The 15,055-nt window shown below is 41.9% G+C and overlaps 1 non-coding gene across 1 annotated transcript; it reads right to left on the bottom strand.

Moving 5' to 3' along the window:
• Positions 1 to 908: 908 nt before the first annotated feature.
• Positions 909 to 1,015, bottom strand: LOC128567019 (U6 spliceosomal RNA). The gene has a single exon (XR_008374695.1). It is a non-coding gene; the product is annotated as a U6 spliceosomal RNA (small nuclear RNA).
• Positions 1,016 to 15,055: the final 14,040 nt, after the last annotated feature.

Raw genomic sequence — 15,055 nt, 5'->3', positions numbered from 1 at the left:
TAGGGCTGAGTACATTGGGTACTTTCTCTTCCATTGTTGAGATACTTTACTAAGAAGAGTATGTTCCAGCTCCATCCACGTAAACATGAAAGAGGTAAAGTCTCCATCTTTCTTTAAGGCTGCATAATATTCCATGGTGTACATATACCACAATTTATTAATCCCTTCGTGGATGGATGGGCACCTGGGCTTCTTCCATGACTTAGCAATTATGAATTGGGCTGCAATAAACATTCTGGTACAAATATCTTTGTTATGACGTGATTTTTGGTGTTCTGGGTATATGCCCAGTAGAGGAATTACAGGATTGAATGGCAGATCTATTTTTAGATCTATAAGTGTTCTCCATATCTCTTTCCAAAAGGAATGTATTAATTTTATTCCCACCAGCAGTGCAAAAGTGTTCTCTTTTCTCCACATCTGCGCCAACATCTCTGGTCTTGGGATTTTGTGATATAGGATAGTCTCACTGGAGTTAGATGGTATCTCAAAGTAGTTTTGATTTGCATTTCTCTGATGATTAAAGATGATGAGCATTTTTTTATATGTCTGAAGGCCGCACGCCTCTCTTCTTCAGAGAAGTTTCTCTTCAAATCCCTTGCCCAGCCTGCGATGGGATCCCTTGTTCTATTCTTGCTAATGCGTTTGAGTTCTCTGTGGATTCTCCTTATTAAACCTTTGTCGGAGACATAACCTGCAAATATCTTCTCCCATTCTGAGGGCTGTTTGCTTGCTTTACTTACTGTGTTCTTGGCTGTGCAGAAGCTTTTTAGTTTGATCAAGTCCCAGTAGTGTATTTTTGAAGCTTCTTCAATTGCCCGGGGGGTCCTCCTCCTCATAAAATACTCACCCATCCCGATTTCTTCAAGGGTTTTCCCTGCACTCTCCTCTAGTATTTTTTTTTTTTTTTAAATATGGAACGCTTCACGAATTTGCGTGTCATCCTTGCGCAGGGGCCATGCTAATCTTCTCTGTATGGTTCCAATTTTAGCATATGTGCTGCCGAAGCGAGCACCTCCTCTAGTATTTTTATAGTTTCATGTCTTAAGTTTAAATCTTTGATCCAGTGAGAGTCTATCTTAGTTAATGGTGAAAGGTATGGGTCCACTTTCAGTCTTTTACAGGTTGCCAGCCAGTTCACCCAGCACCATTTGTTAAATAGGGAATCTTTTCCCACTGAATGTTTTTAATTGGCTTGTCAAAGATTAAATAACGGTAAGTAGCTGGATTCATCTCTTGATTCACTATTCTATTCCAGACATCTACCTCTCTGTTTTTGTGCCAATACCATGCTGTTTTGATCACTATTGATTTGTAGTATAGTCTGAGGTCTGGGAGTGTGATTCCTCCTGTTTTGTTTTTATTTCTGAGTAATGTCTTGTGTATTCGAGGTTTTTTCTGATTCCATATAAAACGAAGTATTGTTTTTTCCAGATCTTTAAAATATGACAGTGGAGCTTTAATAGGGATGGCATTAAAATTATATATTGCTTTGGGTAGTATAGACATTTTAACTATGTTGATTCTTCCCAGCCATGAGCATGGTATGTTTATCCATTTGTTAATATTTTCAGCTATTTCTTTTCTTAGAGTTTCATAGTTATCTTTATAGAGATCTTTCACGTCCTTTGTTAGATAAATTCCCAAATATTTCATCTTCTTTGGCACTACTGTGAATGGGATAGAGTCCTTAACTGTTTTTTCAACTTGACTGTTGTTGGTATGTATGAGGCTACGGATTTATGAATGTTGATTTTGTAACCTGAGATGCTGCTGTATTCCTTGATCACTTCTAAGAGTTTTGTAGTAGAGTCCCTAGTGTTTTCCAGATATACTATCATATCATCCACGAAGAGTGAAAGTTTGATCTCTTCTGACCCTATATGGATACCCTTGATCGCCTTTTCTTCCCTAATTGCAGTGGCTAAAACTTCCATTACAATGTTAAAAAGCAATGGAGACAATGGGCAGCCTTGTCTGGGTCCTGATCTGAGTGGAAATGATTCCAATTTAACTCCATTCAATATGATATTGGCTGTGGGTTTGCTGTAGATGGTCTCTATCAGTTTAAGAAATGTCCCTTCTATACCGATTTTCTTAAGTGTTCTGATCATGAAGGGATGCTGGATATTATCAAAAGCTTTTTCTGCATCGATTGAGAGAATCGTATGGTCTTTGTTTTTTAATTTGTTTATGTGCTGGATTACATTTATACATTTACCTATATTGAACCAGCCTTGAGATCCTGGGATAAAACCGACTTGGTCATGATGTATAATTTGTTTGATGTGTTGCTGGATTCTGTTTGTTAGGATCTTGTTGAATATTTTTGCATCTATATTCATTAGTGATATCAGTCTATAATTTTCTTTTCTTGTTGGGTCTTTCCCTGGTTTGGGGATCAGGGTGATGTTTGCTTCATAGACCATGTTGGGTTGTCTTCCTTCTTTTTCTACCTTTTGGAACAGGTTAAGTAATATAGGTACTAATTCCTCTTTAAAGGTTTGGTAGAATTCAGACGTGAAACCATCTGGTCCTGGGCTTTTCTGTTTAGGGAGGTTTTGTATGGTTGATGCTATTTCTGAACTTGATATGGGTCTGTTCAACATTTCCACTTGATTCTGCCTAAGTCTTGGAAGGTGACGTGCTTCCAAGTATTGGTCAATTTCCTTCAGATTTTCATATTTCTGAGAATAAAGTTTCTTGTAATATTCATTAAGGATTTTTTGGATTTCTGAGGAGTCTGTTGTTATTTCATCTTTGTTGTTTCTGATTGATGAGATTAGAGATTTTACTCTTTTTTTCCTGATTAGGTTGGCCAAAGGTTTATCTATTTTATTGACCTTTTCGAAAAACCAGCTTTTTGATTTATTGATCTGTATTATTCTTTTGCTTTCAATTTCATTTAATTCTGCTCTAATTTTGGTTATTTCTATACTGGGTTTGGGGTTGGAATATTCTTCCTTTTCCAGTTGCTTGAGATGTCCCATTAAGTTGTTAACTTCCTCTCTTTCCATTCTCTTGAGGAAGGCTTGCAGTGCTATAAATTTCCCTCTTAGAACTGCCTTTGTGGTGTCCCAGAGGTTCTGATAGTTTGTGTCTTCATTGTTGTTTTTTTCCAAAAAATTGGCGATTTCTTTCTTAATCTCATCTCTGACCCAGCTATCATTCAGCATAAGGTTATTTAACTTCCATGTTTTTGTATGAGTATGCAGATTCCTGTTGTTACTCAGCTCAAGTTTTATTCCATGGTGGTCCAAGAAGATGCATGGAATAATTTCTATTCCTTTAAATTTACTGAGGTTAGACTTGTGACCTAAGATGTGATTGTTTTTGGAGTAAGTTCCATGGGCTGATGAGAAGTATGTGTATTCAGTTTTGTTGGGATGAAATGTTCTGTAGATGTCTGCTAAATCCAAATGTTGGATGGTTAGGTTTAAATCTAAGATTTCTTTGCTCAGCTTCTTGTAGGAGGATCGATCCAACACTGCCAAGGGAGTGTTGAAATCTGCGACGATTATGGAGCTGGAGGAAATCAAGTTGCTCGTGTCTGTCAGAGTTTCTCTTATAAATTGAGGTGCATTCTGGTTGGGTGCATAGATATTAATAATTGAAATCTCATCATAGTGAGTCTTACCCTTAACAAATATGAAGTGACCGTTCTTGTCCTTCCTTACTTTTGTTGGTTTAAAGCCTACTGTATCTGCAAATAAAATTGCAACACCTGCTTTTTTCTGATTACCATCTGCCTGAAATATGGACGACCATCCTTTCACCCTGAGTCTGTATTTGTCTTTTAGGTTAAGATGTGACTCTTGTATGCAACAGATATCTGGCCTGAGTTTTCGTATCCAGTCAGCTAACCTATGCCTCTTTAGAGGACAGTTTAAGCCATTTACATTAATTTAGAATATTGATAAGTCTGGTGAAGTTTTGCGTATTGAGTTTTTCAAAAGTCCAGTGGCCATTTTTAATCCTTTCACCAGTGTGGAAATTGGAGTTTGATCCGAAGTTTCTGAGTGAGTTTACTTTTTTGGTAGAGGATTGGGCTGGTCATTATGGAGGATAGGTCTGAGAATATCCTGAAGAGCTGGTTTAGTTATGGCAAATTTCTTCAACATATGAATGTCATTAAAGTATTTAATTTCTCCATCATAAATGAAACTCAGTTTAGCTGGATACAAGATCCGGGGTTGAAAGTTATTTTGCTTTAGGAGATTAAAAGTCAGTGACCACCCTCTTCTGGCTTGAAAAGTTTCAGCAGAGATATCTGCAAGTCATTCTAATATTCTTGCCTTTGAAGGTAATGGTTTTCTTTCTCCTGGCAGCTTTGAGGATTTTCTCCTTCATATTAACTTTAGTGAAGTTAATTATGATATGCCTTGGGGATGTCTTATTGGGGTTGAGTCATGCTGGGGTTCTGAAGCTATCCGCTATCTGAATTTCAGAATCTCTAGGCATGTCTGGAAAATTCTTTTTCATAATTTCATGCAGAAGGGCCTCTGTGCCCAGCGATGCCACTTCCTCTGTTTCTGGAACTCCTATGATTCGGATATTCGCCTTCTTCGAATTATCCCAGAGCTCTCTGAGTGAGTGATCCGTTTTTGCTCTCCATTTCTCTTCCTCTTTGAGAGTTTGGGAGCATTCAAAGGCTTTATCTTCAATGTCGGAGATCCTTTCTTCTGCTTGCTCCATTCTGTTACTGAGGGATTCTACTGTATTTTTCATATCTTTGAGGGCTGTAAATTCTTGCTTCAGTGTGTCTAAGTCTTTGGTGGTTTTGTCTTTAAATTCGTTAAATTGAGACTACTTTTGAATTTCTCCTCGAATTCCTAATTCCACTTTGTTAATCTTGTCTGCAATCCAAATTCTGAATTCGATTTCTGACATCTCAGCCAGTTGTTTATGAATGGGATCTTCAATTGCATCTGCCATATCTTTCCTGGGGGGGAGGGGTGATCTATTCTGGTTATTCATGTTACCAGAGTTTTTCCGCTGATTCTGCCCCATGGTTGTTTTACTCCCTCTGATTTTTTTCCCCTGGGGCTTTGTCAAGGGCCCGTACAGTGCTGTGGCCTGAGAAACTGGGGCCCTGTCTGGTGTGGTGGGGCTAAATGGTTCTGCCTTGTTTTCAGCTGGTTTCTGTTCCACCCTAGTGAAACAGATACTCTGGATTGAAGTCTCAGCTGTGGAGAAATATCAGCAATTAAGTCACCCTGCCCCCCCACCGGCAAACAATTGGAAAAAAAAAATCAAACCTTCCTACCACCGTGCACCTAGGGCACCACCTGATTTGTCCTCAGGTGATTGGTTCAGTTCAAAAATGTCCAATCAATTGTCTCAGTCTGTACCTGTCTCAGGTGAGAGACTTTAAGAGGTCTCTGGGAACTGGATCACAGGGGTCTGGTGACTACTCTGGTGTGTCTTGCTCCAGTGCTGCGTGGAGTCAGGAGAAGCCACCCAGCCTATAAATCAGTCTGGGAAGGTTGCTGCCTCCTTCCCCACCTTGCACCACTTCACACCCAGTCACTGATAGCCCTGCAGTTAGCTGACCCAGTTGCCTGTAGTGAATCGGTACTCCAGGAGTTTGTACCTGCCTGAATTGCATGGAAGTCTGTCAGGCCTCTATGCTCTGCCTCTCTCCAGCAGGAGGAGGTGAGACCTGACAACCTCGGGCGCTAGATGAAGGTTGAGGGGTTTTCACTCAGGTCCAGTCTCACCCCTGATTAATGTTACTGACAGAACAGAACAGAACAACTCTGCATTTCCCCTGCAGAAGAGAAGCTGAATTGAGTTCCAAATCAGCTTGTCTTTGCTCTTGTATTGTCTATAGGCTGACGATCCCCTGAGGGCCAGGTGCGTCTTAGGTTTAGTAAAGCGGACCTCTGGGTCAGCCCCGCCCTGGGAGTTTCCCTGGTTTGCAAGTTTATGTTGCCTCAGGCAAACTCAGAGTCTCTGGTTGCCCAGGGAGACAGGGGGTGTGGCTTCAGAATATTCTTATATTCTGAGCCTTATTGAGCCTTATTGCTAGCAAAAGAGGGCTGCTGCCTTATGGCTCAGGCAACCGTTGCTCCGGTGTAGCTCCCCTCCGGCCAACCGTCGTCTCTCCACTCCGCACCCCAGAGTCTGCACCGACAGGCTGCAGCCTAGCACTGTCTACACCCCTAGAGCAATCGCCCAAGAGTCTGGACCCCTGGAGGACAGGCCTCCAGACCTTGGAGCGAGAGCAGAGCGGAGCGTGGGGAGCGTAGGAAGCACTAGAAGCCTGGGGTTGCGGGCAGAGAACACACACAGCTCTACACAGTTTTATGCCTGGCCGTATTATCACCAAAAGACGGCTGTCGCACTGTGCCTCAGGGAACTGCCACTCTGGTGCAGTCCCCTCTCCCCCGACCGACCGGGACTGGCCTCCAGACCCCAGTGTGAGCAAAGGAGAGCGCTGGGAGCTCAGAATTCCAGGTAGAGACTATATACAGTTTATACAGTTTTATGCCTGGCAGGAGGACACCGTGGCACCCTAGTAGGGGAGGTAGGTCCAGTTTTTAGAGGGTCTCTCCCGTGGAGTGTAGTGGGAGGACCTTTGAACTCTGCCCAGTTGTTTGTGGGGCACTCTGAGTCGTTCTCATGGGGGAGGGGACTCCTGTCTGCTTGGTGATGGATTTTGTACCTTTTGTTTGTATCCTTGTGGTCGCAGCTCGCCTCAGTGGGGTTGACGTGCATTCTACAACTTTCTCTCTTAGTGCAGCTCAAATCCACCAGGTTACTTGCTGAGTTTTTGTCCTTTAACTCTCCTTCTGAACGGGAGCCTCTGTGGAAAGCTGGCTTCAGTCAGCTATCTTGTCTCCTCCCCTCTGGATTTTTTATGTGTCTACTTAGTGGGTTCAGTTATCTGCTATGTCTACGTGCTTTTCAGCTGATGGTCATGGGTTTCTCAGTTGGCATCTGGCATCATGTCTCCACTTTCCCTGCCATTCTAACCTCCTCTTATTATTATCTTTGCACTGGATAGAACTTGGAGAACAGTGCAGGGCCATGTTCCCTCATCCAAAACCCACGGATGACATTCCCAGGTATGTCTTGGAATTCGGAATTTCTCAAACATAAAGGTAGTGGTACTATTCCCACAGTAAAGTACAAAATGGTGCTCCTTAACCAAGCACATTAACCATTAACATGTCTTTAATAAAAATGAAATGAATGTTCTGGACTATATGTCATCTTGCATCAGTTCAAGGAAAGTTTTGATACCAAATGAGTTATTAAAAAAAAAAAGCATCAAAACTTTCAGTTTTCAGAACTTTGGGATTCCATAATTACAGATAAGTGATTGTGAACACAAAGAGCACAGCAGAGGCTATATGGTCATCTTTTTTGAGAAGGGAAAAGTAGATGAGACTTGAAACTGTGTACGTGTACAGAAGGGAAATGTTCAAAGAGAATGGTGTTGTCTGGGCGAGGTAAAGGAAAGATTGAGGCAGCATTTCCCAGGGAAGTGGAAGCACATGGACCTCCGAGCCAACACATTTTGGAAAATTAAGAGTCCCATCTCTTTTATTCATTGACAAATTATAAATGTATGTATGTATGAGATACAAAGTGTTGTCATTTTTATGACAATATATAATGCTTAAATCAAGCTAATGAACATATTCATCACCTTAAGTATTTAACAGTCTGTGATAAGAACATTTGAGACTTACTCTGTGAAATTTAAATTATACAGTGCTCAGTTATTAGCTATATCATACATGTTGTGAATTGACCTCAAAAAATTATAAAATCAAACTTATTCCTCCATCTAACTGAGGCTCTGTGCTCTCTTTGACTATCATCTCATCATTTTCCCTATTCCTCATCCTCTAGTAACCACCTGGCTACATTCTCCTTGCCAGAGTTCAGTTGTTTTTGATACCATACATAACTAAGAAAGTGCAGTATATGACTTTACGTGTTTGGCTTATTTCACTTAGCGCAACATTTTCCAGTTCCATCCATGACTTTGCAAGTGATAGAATTGTTAAGATTGAATAATTCCAGTGTGTGTGTATCACATTTTCTCTGTCTGTCCCTTGATGTACCCTTGGGTTGTTTTCATGCCTTGGCTGTTGTGAATGGTGCTGCAATGAACAAGGAGGTACAGACATCCCTTCAATATACTGACTTTAAATCTTTCAGATAAATACCCAGAGCAGAACTACTGGCTCATATGGAAACTCTCATTTTCATTTTCTGAGGAATCTTAATGTTGTTTCCTATAATAGTTGTACTAATTTATATTCCCAACAACTACATACAAGGGTTCTCTTCTCTTAATATCCTCACCAAAACTTATCATTGTTTTTTCAAAATGATAACCATTCTGATAGGTGAGAATGGATTATCTTACAATGGTTTCAAGACGCTCTCACCACTCTTATTTGGTCCTGGATGTCCTCGCCAAAGTAGTTAGGCAGGAGAAAGACTTAAAAGACATATAAATTGGAAAGTAAGAAGTGAAATTGTCCCTGTTTTCTACAGCATGATCTTGTATGTAGAAAGTCTTAACAATTCCATCCGCCCCCCAAAAAAAAATAACAAAAAAAACATATTGGACCCGATAGACTAATTCTGAAACATTGTAGGATACAAAATCAATACACAGAAATCATCAGTGTTTCTTTACATTAACAACAAACTTTTGAAAAAGAAATTGTGAGAAAAAAACCCATTCACAATATCTGCCCCCACAAAAAATTTAGAAATAGATTTAACCAAGGAGGTTAAAAGGCCAGTGTACTTAAAATTATAAAACATTAATAAAAAATTTAAGATTTTTTAAAAATCTTTTTAAAATTAAGATTTTTTTTCCATTTTATATATGGAAAGATATATCATATTCATGAATTTTAAGAATTAATATTGTTAAAAATGTTCATTCTTCCAAAGTGATTTACAGATCCAAAGTAATACCCATCAAAACTGCAATGTCACTTCTCATAGAGGAAGAAAACCCAATTCTAAAATTCATATGAAACCACATACACACACACACACACACACACACACAAAACCTGAATAGCTAAGGTAATTATGAGCAAAATTCTGATTTAAAAATATATCATGAAGCTGTTCTGTCTTTACAGGTACTCCTAAGCCTCTAATTCCTGGGAGCAGAACATCTTGAAGTAAACTATTTCACTATCACACCTATCTGAGTTCCATACTGAGCATAAGCTCCACTAAGGCTACATCGTAATTTTATCATCTTTGCATCCCTGAAAACATCCAGCACAAGAACTATATTTGCAGCTACTTAATAAATCAACTTTTATGGAATTAATGCTTTGGGGTATGCAAAATATATTAAGCAGAGAAGGGAGAAAATGTTTTATAGGAGGCAGTGATGTTGGCCATTTTTGATGCAGCATGGATCGACAGCTTCCATGACAGCATTAGCTGGGGGAATTCTGCAGAGGATGGCAGACTCAGAAGAGTCTGTGAACGATGGAGCACGCTCCAGTTACTCAGCCTGACTACTGAGACTGAAAAGGAGTTGATCGCACTGGTTTATGGGGCTCTGCAGAGAAGAAAGTGCTCCTTGACCAAGGGGACTTTCTCATAAAATAGCTCCAGGTCCTCTGAATTCCATCTTTAAACATCATCATAAGATCCCTCCTGTGAACCCTGTTCAGCAGCTGTCACAACCATCAGCCATTACTCCTGTTCAGGTTTCTCTTTCCAGTTCAGTGATGTACTTAATGATTGTTCCTTTCTCCTTCTCCCTTTATTTTGCCAGTCCTCAATCCTGCTCATTTTCCACAGGAAGTTTTTCTCCTGCCAGCTGTATGTGTCTAGCTGATGTTTCACGTTCGTTATGTCCACAACCAAACTTACTGCATCATCACAGTCCTATTCCCTCTGACTTTCAGATCTTTATAAGCTATATCATCTTTTTTCCAGGGGCAAGCATAAAAATTACCATGTTTCCAAAGAAAATCAGACAGGGTAGAAAAAGGTCCCTGACTAGCTGGGACTCTGATTTCAGATGAAGAGAACCCATTTAGCTCTGATTCTCACATGTACACAGATGCTGTGACTTGATATAAAGTAGCAAGTGACACTGGTGAAATGCTGTGTAACAAACCTCATAGGTTTTTATTAAAGGAAAACTTTGAGAGACGGGGGAGACAAGATGGCGGACTGAAGCCAGCTTTCAACAAAGGCTCCCATCCAGAAGGAGAGTTAAGGGACAGGAATTTAGTAAGTATCCTGGTGGACTTGAGTCTCACCAAGAGAGAAGGCTGAAGAACACACATCAACACCACTGAGGCAAGTTGTGATCACAAGGACGCAAACAAAAGGTACAAAATCCACCACCAAGCGGATGGGAATCCTCCTCCCCCATGAGACCGGCTCAAGAGCCCCACAATTGAACAAGCGGGCAGAAATTAAAGGCCCTCCCACTACACTCCACGGGAGAGACCTTCTAAAAACTGGACCTACCTCCCCTACTGGGGTGCTGTGGCGTTCTCCTGCCGGACATAGGGCTGAATAAAACTTTGGGAATCCTTTGCCGGCAACCCTGAATCCCCCGCGCTCCCCTCCCGCCCACTGAGGTCTGGAGGCCTGTCCCCCAGGACTTCGGATCCTTCGGTGATTTCTCAAGGGGAGTGGACAGTCTCCAAGTTGCGACTGGTCAGCATTGACTCTGAGGCGCGCAAGTGAGGAGAGGGCACCGGGCTGAGGGGGAGTCACGCCTCGCGGCACTTCCCTGCGGTGCAGTGCAGCAACCCTCCCCGGGCATACGGGGCCCAAGACTGAATCAGACTCTGGCCTCCCAGCTGAGAGCTGAGAACCCCTACTCTCACTCGGGGTCTGAGGGCCTATCCCCCAGAGTTCGGCTCCTTGGGTGATTTCTCGAGGGGAGTGCACAGTGCCTGAGCTGCGTCAGGTCAGCGCTGACTCTGGGACACGTGAGCGAGGAGAGGGCACTCTGCTGAGGGGAAATCAAGCCTTGGCGGCACTTCCCGGCGGCGCAGTGCGGGAGCCCTCCCCGGACCGTAGTATTGCGTAAAACTGAATGAAACTCTAGCTTCCCCCCCCCACTCCCAATCGGGGTCTGGGGGCCCATCCCCCAAGAGTTCTGATTCTTGGGGGATCTCTTAAGGGGTGTGGACCCAGCACAAACTGTGGCCGCTCAGTGCTGACTCTGGGGTGTGGGACAGAGGAGAAAAGGGTCGCCTGAGTGCCCACACCAGAGCAGCAGTTCCCTGGAGGTAGATCAACAGCCGTTTTTTCTTTAACGGCAGAACGCTCACTTCTGGATATTCTGAGGCCACACCCCCTGTCTCCCTGGGCAACCAGAGGAGGCCACCGGTGACACGGCTCACAAACCCGGGAAGCTTCCAGGGCGGGGCCGACCCAGAGAGGTATTCAGACGCAATTTTTCGCAATTCAGACGCTTTCTACAGCAGCAAAGATGTTTGAACTCAAAACAGCCCGTCTTCTGTAGGCGACGACAGGAACAGAGACAGAACTTCACAAAGTTGTCTGTTCTGTTCTGTTCTGTTAGCAGCATCCATCAGGGACGGGGCTAAGCCTGAGTGAACACCTCCTTCCCATCACCTGCATCAAACACTCAAAGATGTCAGGGCCCATCTCCTCCTGCTAGATAGCGGCAGTCTGCGGGGGCCTGGCAGACTTCCTTGCGATTCAGGCAGGTGCAAACCCCTGGAGTGTCTGTTCACTGCAGGCAACTGGGTTAGCCATCTGCAGAGATACCAGTGACTGGGTCCGACAGAGGGGCAAAGTGGGGAAGGAGACGTCAACCTTCCCAGACTGCTCTGTTTGCTGGGTGGCTCCTCCTGACTCCACGCTGCACTGGGGTGAGCTGTGTCAGAAGAGTCACCAGGCCCCTGTGATCCAGTTCCCAGAGACCTCTTGAACCCTTCCACCCGAGACAAGTGCCGATTGAGACAGTTGATTCGGACCTTTTGAACTGGGCTAATAGACTGAGGACTTTTCAGGCGGTGCCCTGGGTGTGCGATTGTAGGAAGGTTTGATTCTCCTTTTCCAACTGGGGCCAGAGGTGGGCAGGCGGGGTGACTTAATTGCTGATTTTTCCACACAGCTGAGACTTCAAGCCAGAGTAGAAGTTGCAATAGGATCGAATAGAAACCAGCTGAAAACAAGACAGAACCACTTTGCTCCACCACACCAGACAGGGCCCCAGTTTCTCAGGCCACAACACTGTACGGGCCCTCGATAAAACCCCAGGGGAAAAACCAAAGGGAATAAACCATGGGGCGGAATCAGCGGAAAAACTCTGGTAACATGAATAACCAGAATAGATCAACCCCCCCAAGAAAAGATACGGCAGATGTGATTGAAGATCCCATTCACAAACAACTGGCTGAGATGTCAGAAGTCGAATTCAGAATTTGGTTTGCAGACAAGATTAATAAAATGGAATTAGGAATTCGAGGAGAAATTCAAAAATTGTCTCAAGAATTTAACGAATTTAAAGACAAAACCACCAAAGACTTAGACACACTTAAACAAGAACTTACAGCCCTCAAAGATATGAAAAATACAGTAGAATCCCTCAGTAACAGAATGGAGCAAGCAGAAGAAAGGATTTCTGACATTGAAGATAAAGTCTTCGAACGCTCCCAATCTCTCAAAGAGGAAGAGAAATGGAGAGCAAAAACGGATCACTCACTCAGAGAACTCTCAGATAATTCGAAAAAAAACAACATAAGGGTTATAGGAATTTCGGAGAACGATGAAGTGGCTGCCAAGGGCGCAGAGGCCCTTCTACATGAAATTATGAAAGAAAATTTTCCAGACATGCCTAGAGAATCTGAAATTCAGATAGCAGACAGCAGACCCCAGCACGATTCAACCCCAATAAGCCATCTCCTAGACATATCATAATTAGCTTCACTAAAGTTAACATGAAAGAGAAGATTCTCAAAGCAGCCCGGCGAAAGAAAACTATAACGTACAAAGGTAAGAATATTAGAATAACTGCAGATCTCTCTGCTGAAACTTTTCAAGCAAGAAGATGCTGGTCATCAACTTTTAATCTCCTAAAGCAAAAAAACTTTCAACGCAGGATCTTGTATCCAGCTAAACTGAGTTTCATCTATGATGGAGAAATTAAATACTTCAATGACATTCATATGTTGAAAAAATTTGCCATAAGTAAACCAGCTCTTCAGGATATTCTCAGACCTATCCTCCACAATGACCAACCCAATCCTATACCACAAAAGTAAACTCACTCAGAAACTTCGGATCAAACTCCAACTTCCACACTGGCGAAAGGATTAAAAATGTCCACTGGACCTTTGAAAAACTCGATACCCAAAATGCCACCAGACTTATCAATACTCTCCATCAATGTGAATGGCTTAAACTGTCCTCTAAAGAGGCATAGGTTAGCTGACTGGATACAAAAACTCAAGCCAGATATTTGTTGCATACAAGAGTCACATCTCAACTTAAAAGACAAATACAGACTCAGGGTGAAAGGATGGTCATCCATATTTCAGGCAAATGGTAATCAGAAAAAAGCAGGTGTTGCAATTTTATTTGCAGATACAGTAGGCTTTAAACCATCAAAAGTAGGGAAGGACAAGAATGGTCACTTCATATTTGTTAAGGGTAATACTCAATATGACGAGATCTCAATTATTAATATCTATGCACCCAACCAGAATGCACCTCAATTTATAAGAGAAACTCTAACAGACATGAGTAACTTGATTTCCTCCAGCTCCATAATCGTTGGAGATTTCAACACTCCCTTGGCAGTGTTGGATCGATCCTCCAGCAAGAAGCTGAGCAAAGAAATCTTAGATTTAAACCTAACCATCCAATATTTAGATTTAGCAGACATCTACAGAACATTTCATCCCAACAAAACTGAATACACATACTTCTCATCAGCCCACGGAACTTACTCCAAAATTGATCACATTTTAGGTCACAAGTCTAACCTCAGTAAATTTAAAGGAATAGAAATTATTCCATGCATCTTCTCGGACCATCATGGAATAAAACTTGAATTGAGTAACAACAGGAATCTGCATACCCATACAAAAACATGGAAGTTAAATAACCTTATGCTGAATGATAGCTGGGTCAGAGATGAGATTAAGAAAGAAATCACCAATTTTTTGGAACAAAACGACAATGAAGACACAAACTATCAGAACCTCTGGGACACCGCAAAGGCAGTTCTAAGAGGGAAATTTATAGCACTGCAAGCCTTCTTCAAGAGAACGGAAAGAGAGGAAGTTAACAACTTAATGGGACATCTCACGCAACTGGAAAAGGAAGAACATTCCAACCCCAAACCCAGTAGAAGAAAAGAAATAACCAAAATTAGAGCAGAATTAAATGAAATTGAAAACAAAAGAATAATACAACAGATCAATAAATCAAAAAGCTGGTTTTTTGAAAAGGTCAATAAAATAGATAAACCTCTGGCCAACTTAATCAGGAAAAAAAGAGTAAAATCTCTAATATCATCAATCAGAAACAACAAAGACAAAATAACCGCAGACTCATCAGAAATCCAAAAAATCCTTAATGAATATTACAAGAAACTTTATTCTCAGAAATATGAAAATCTGAAGGAAATAGAGCCATACTTGGAAGCACGCCACCTTCCAAAACTTAACCAGAATCAAGTGGAAATGTTGAACAGACCCATATCAAGTTCAGAAATAGCATCAACTATACAAAACCTCCCTAAAAAGAAAAGCCCGGGACCAGATGGTTTCACGTCAGAATTCTACCAAACCTTTAAAGAGGAATTAGTACCTATATTACTCAACCTGTTCCAAAATGTAGAAAAAGAAGGAAGACTACCCAACACGTTCTATGAAGCAAACATCACCCTGATCCCCAAACCAGGAAAAGACCCAACAAGAAAATTATAGACCAATATCACTAATGAATATAGATGCAAAAATATTCAACAAGATCCTAACAAACAGAATCCAGCAACACATCAAACAAATTATACATCATGACCAAGTTGGTTTTATCCCAGGGTCTCAAGGCT

The sequence above is a fragment of the Nycticebus coucang genome, chromosome 15 (assembly GCF_027406575.1).
Source record: "Nycticebus coucang isolate mNycCou1 chromosome 15, mNycCou1.pri, whole genome shotgun sequence".
Classification (NCBI taxonomy): Eukaryota; Metazoa; Chordata; class Mammalia; order Primates; family Lorisidae; genus Nycticebus; species Nycticebus coucang.
Note: the sequence above shows the minus strand (reverse complement) of the source record. Positions and strands in the feature narration are given on the sequence as shown.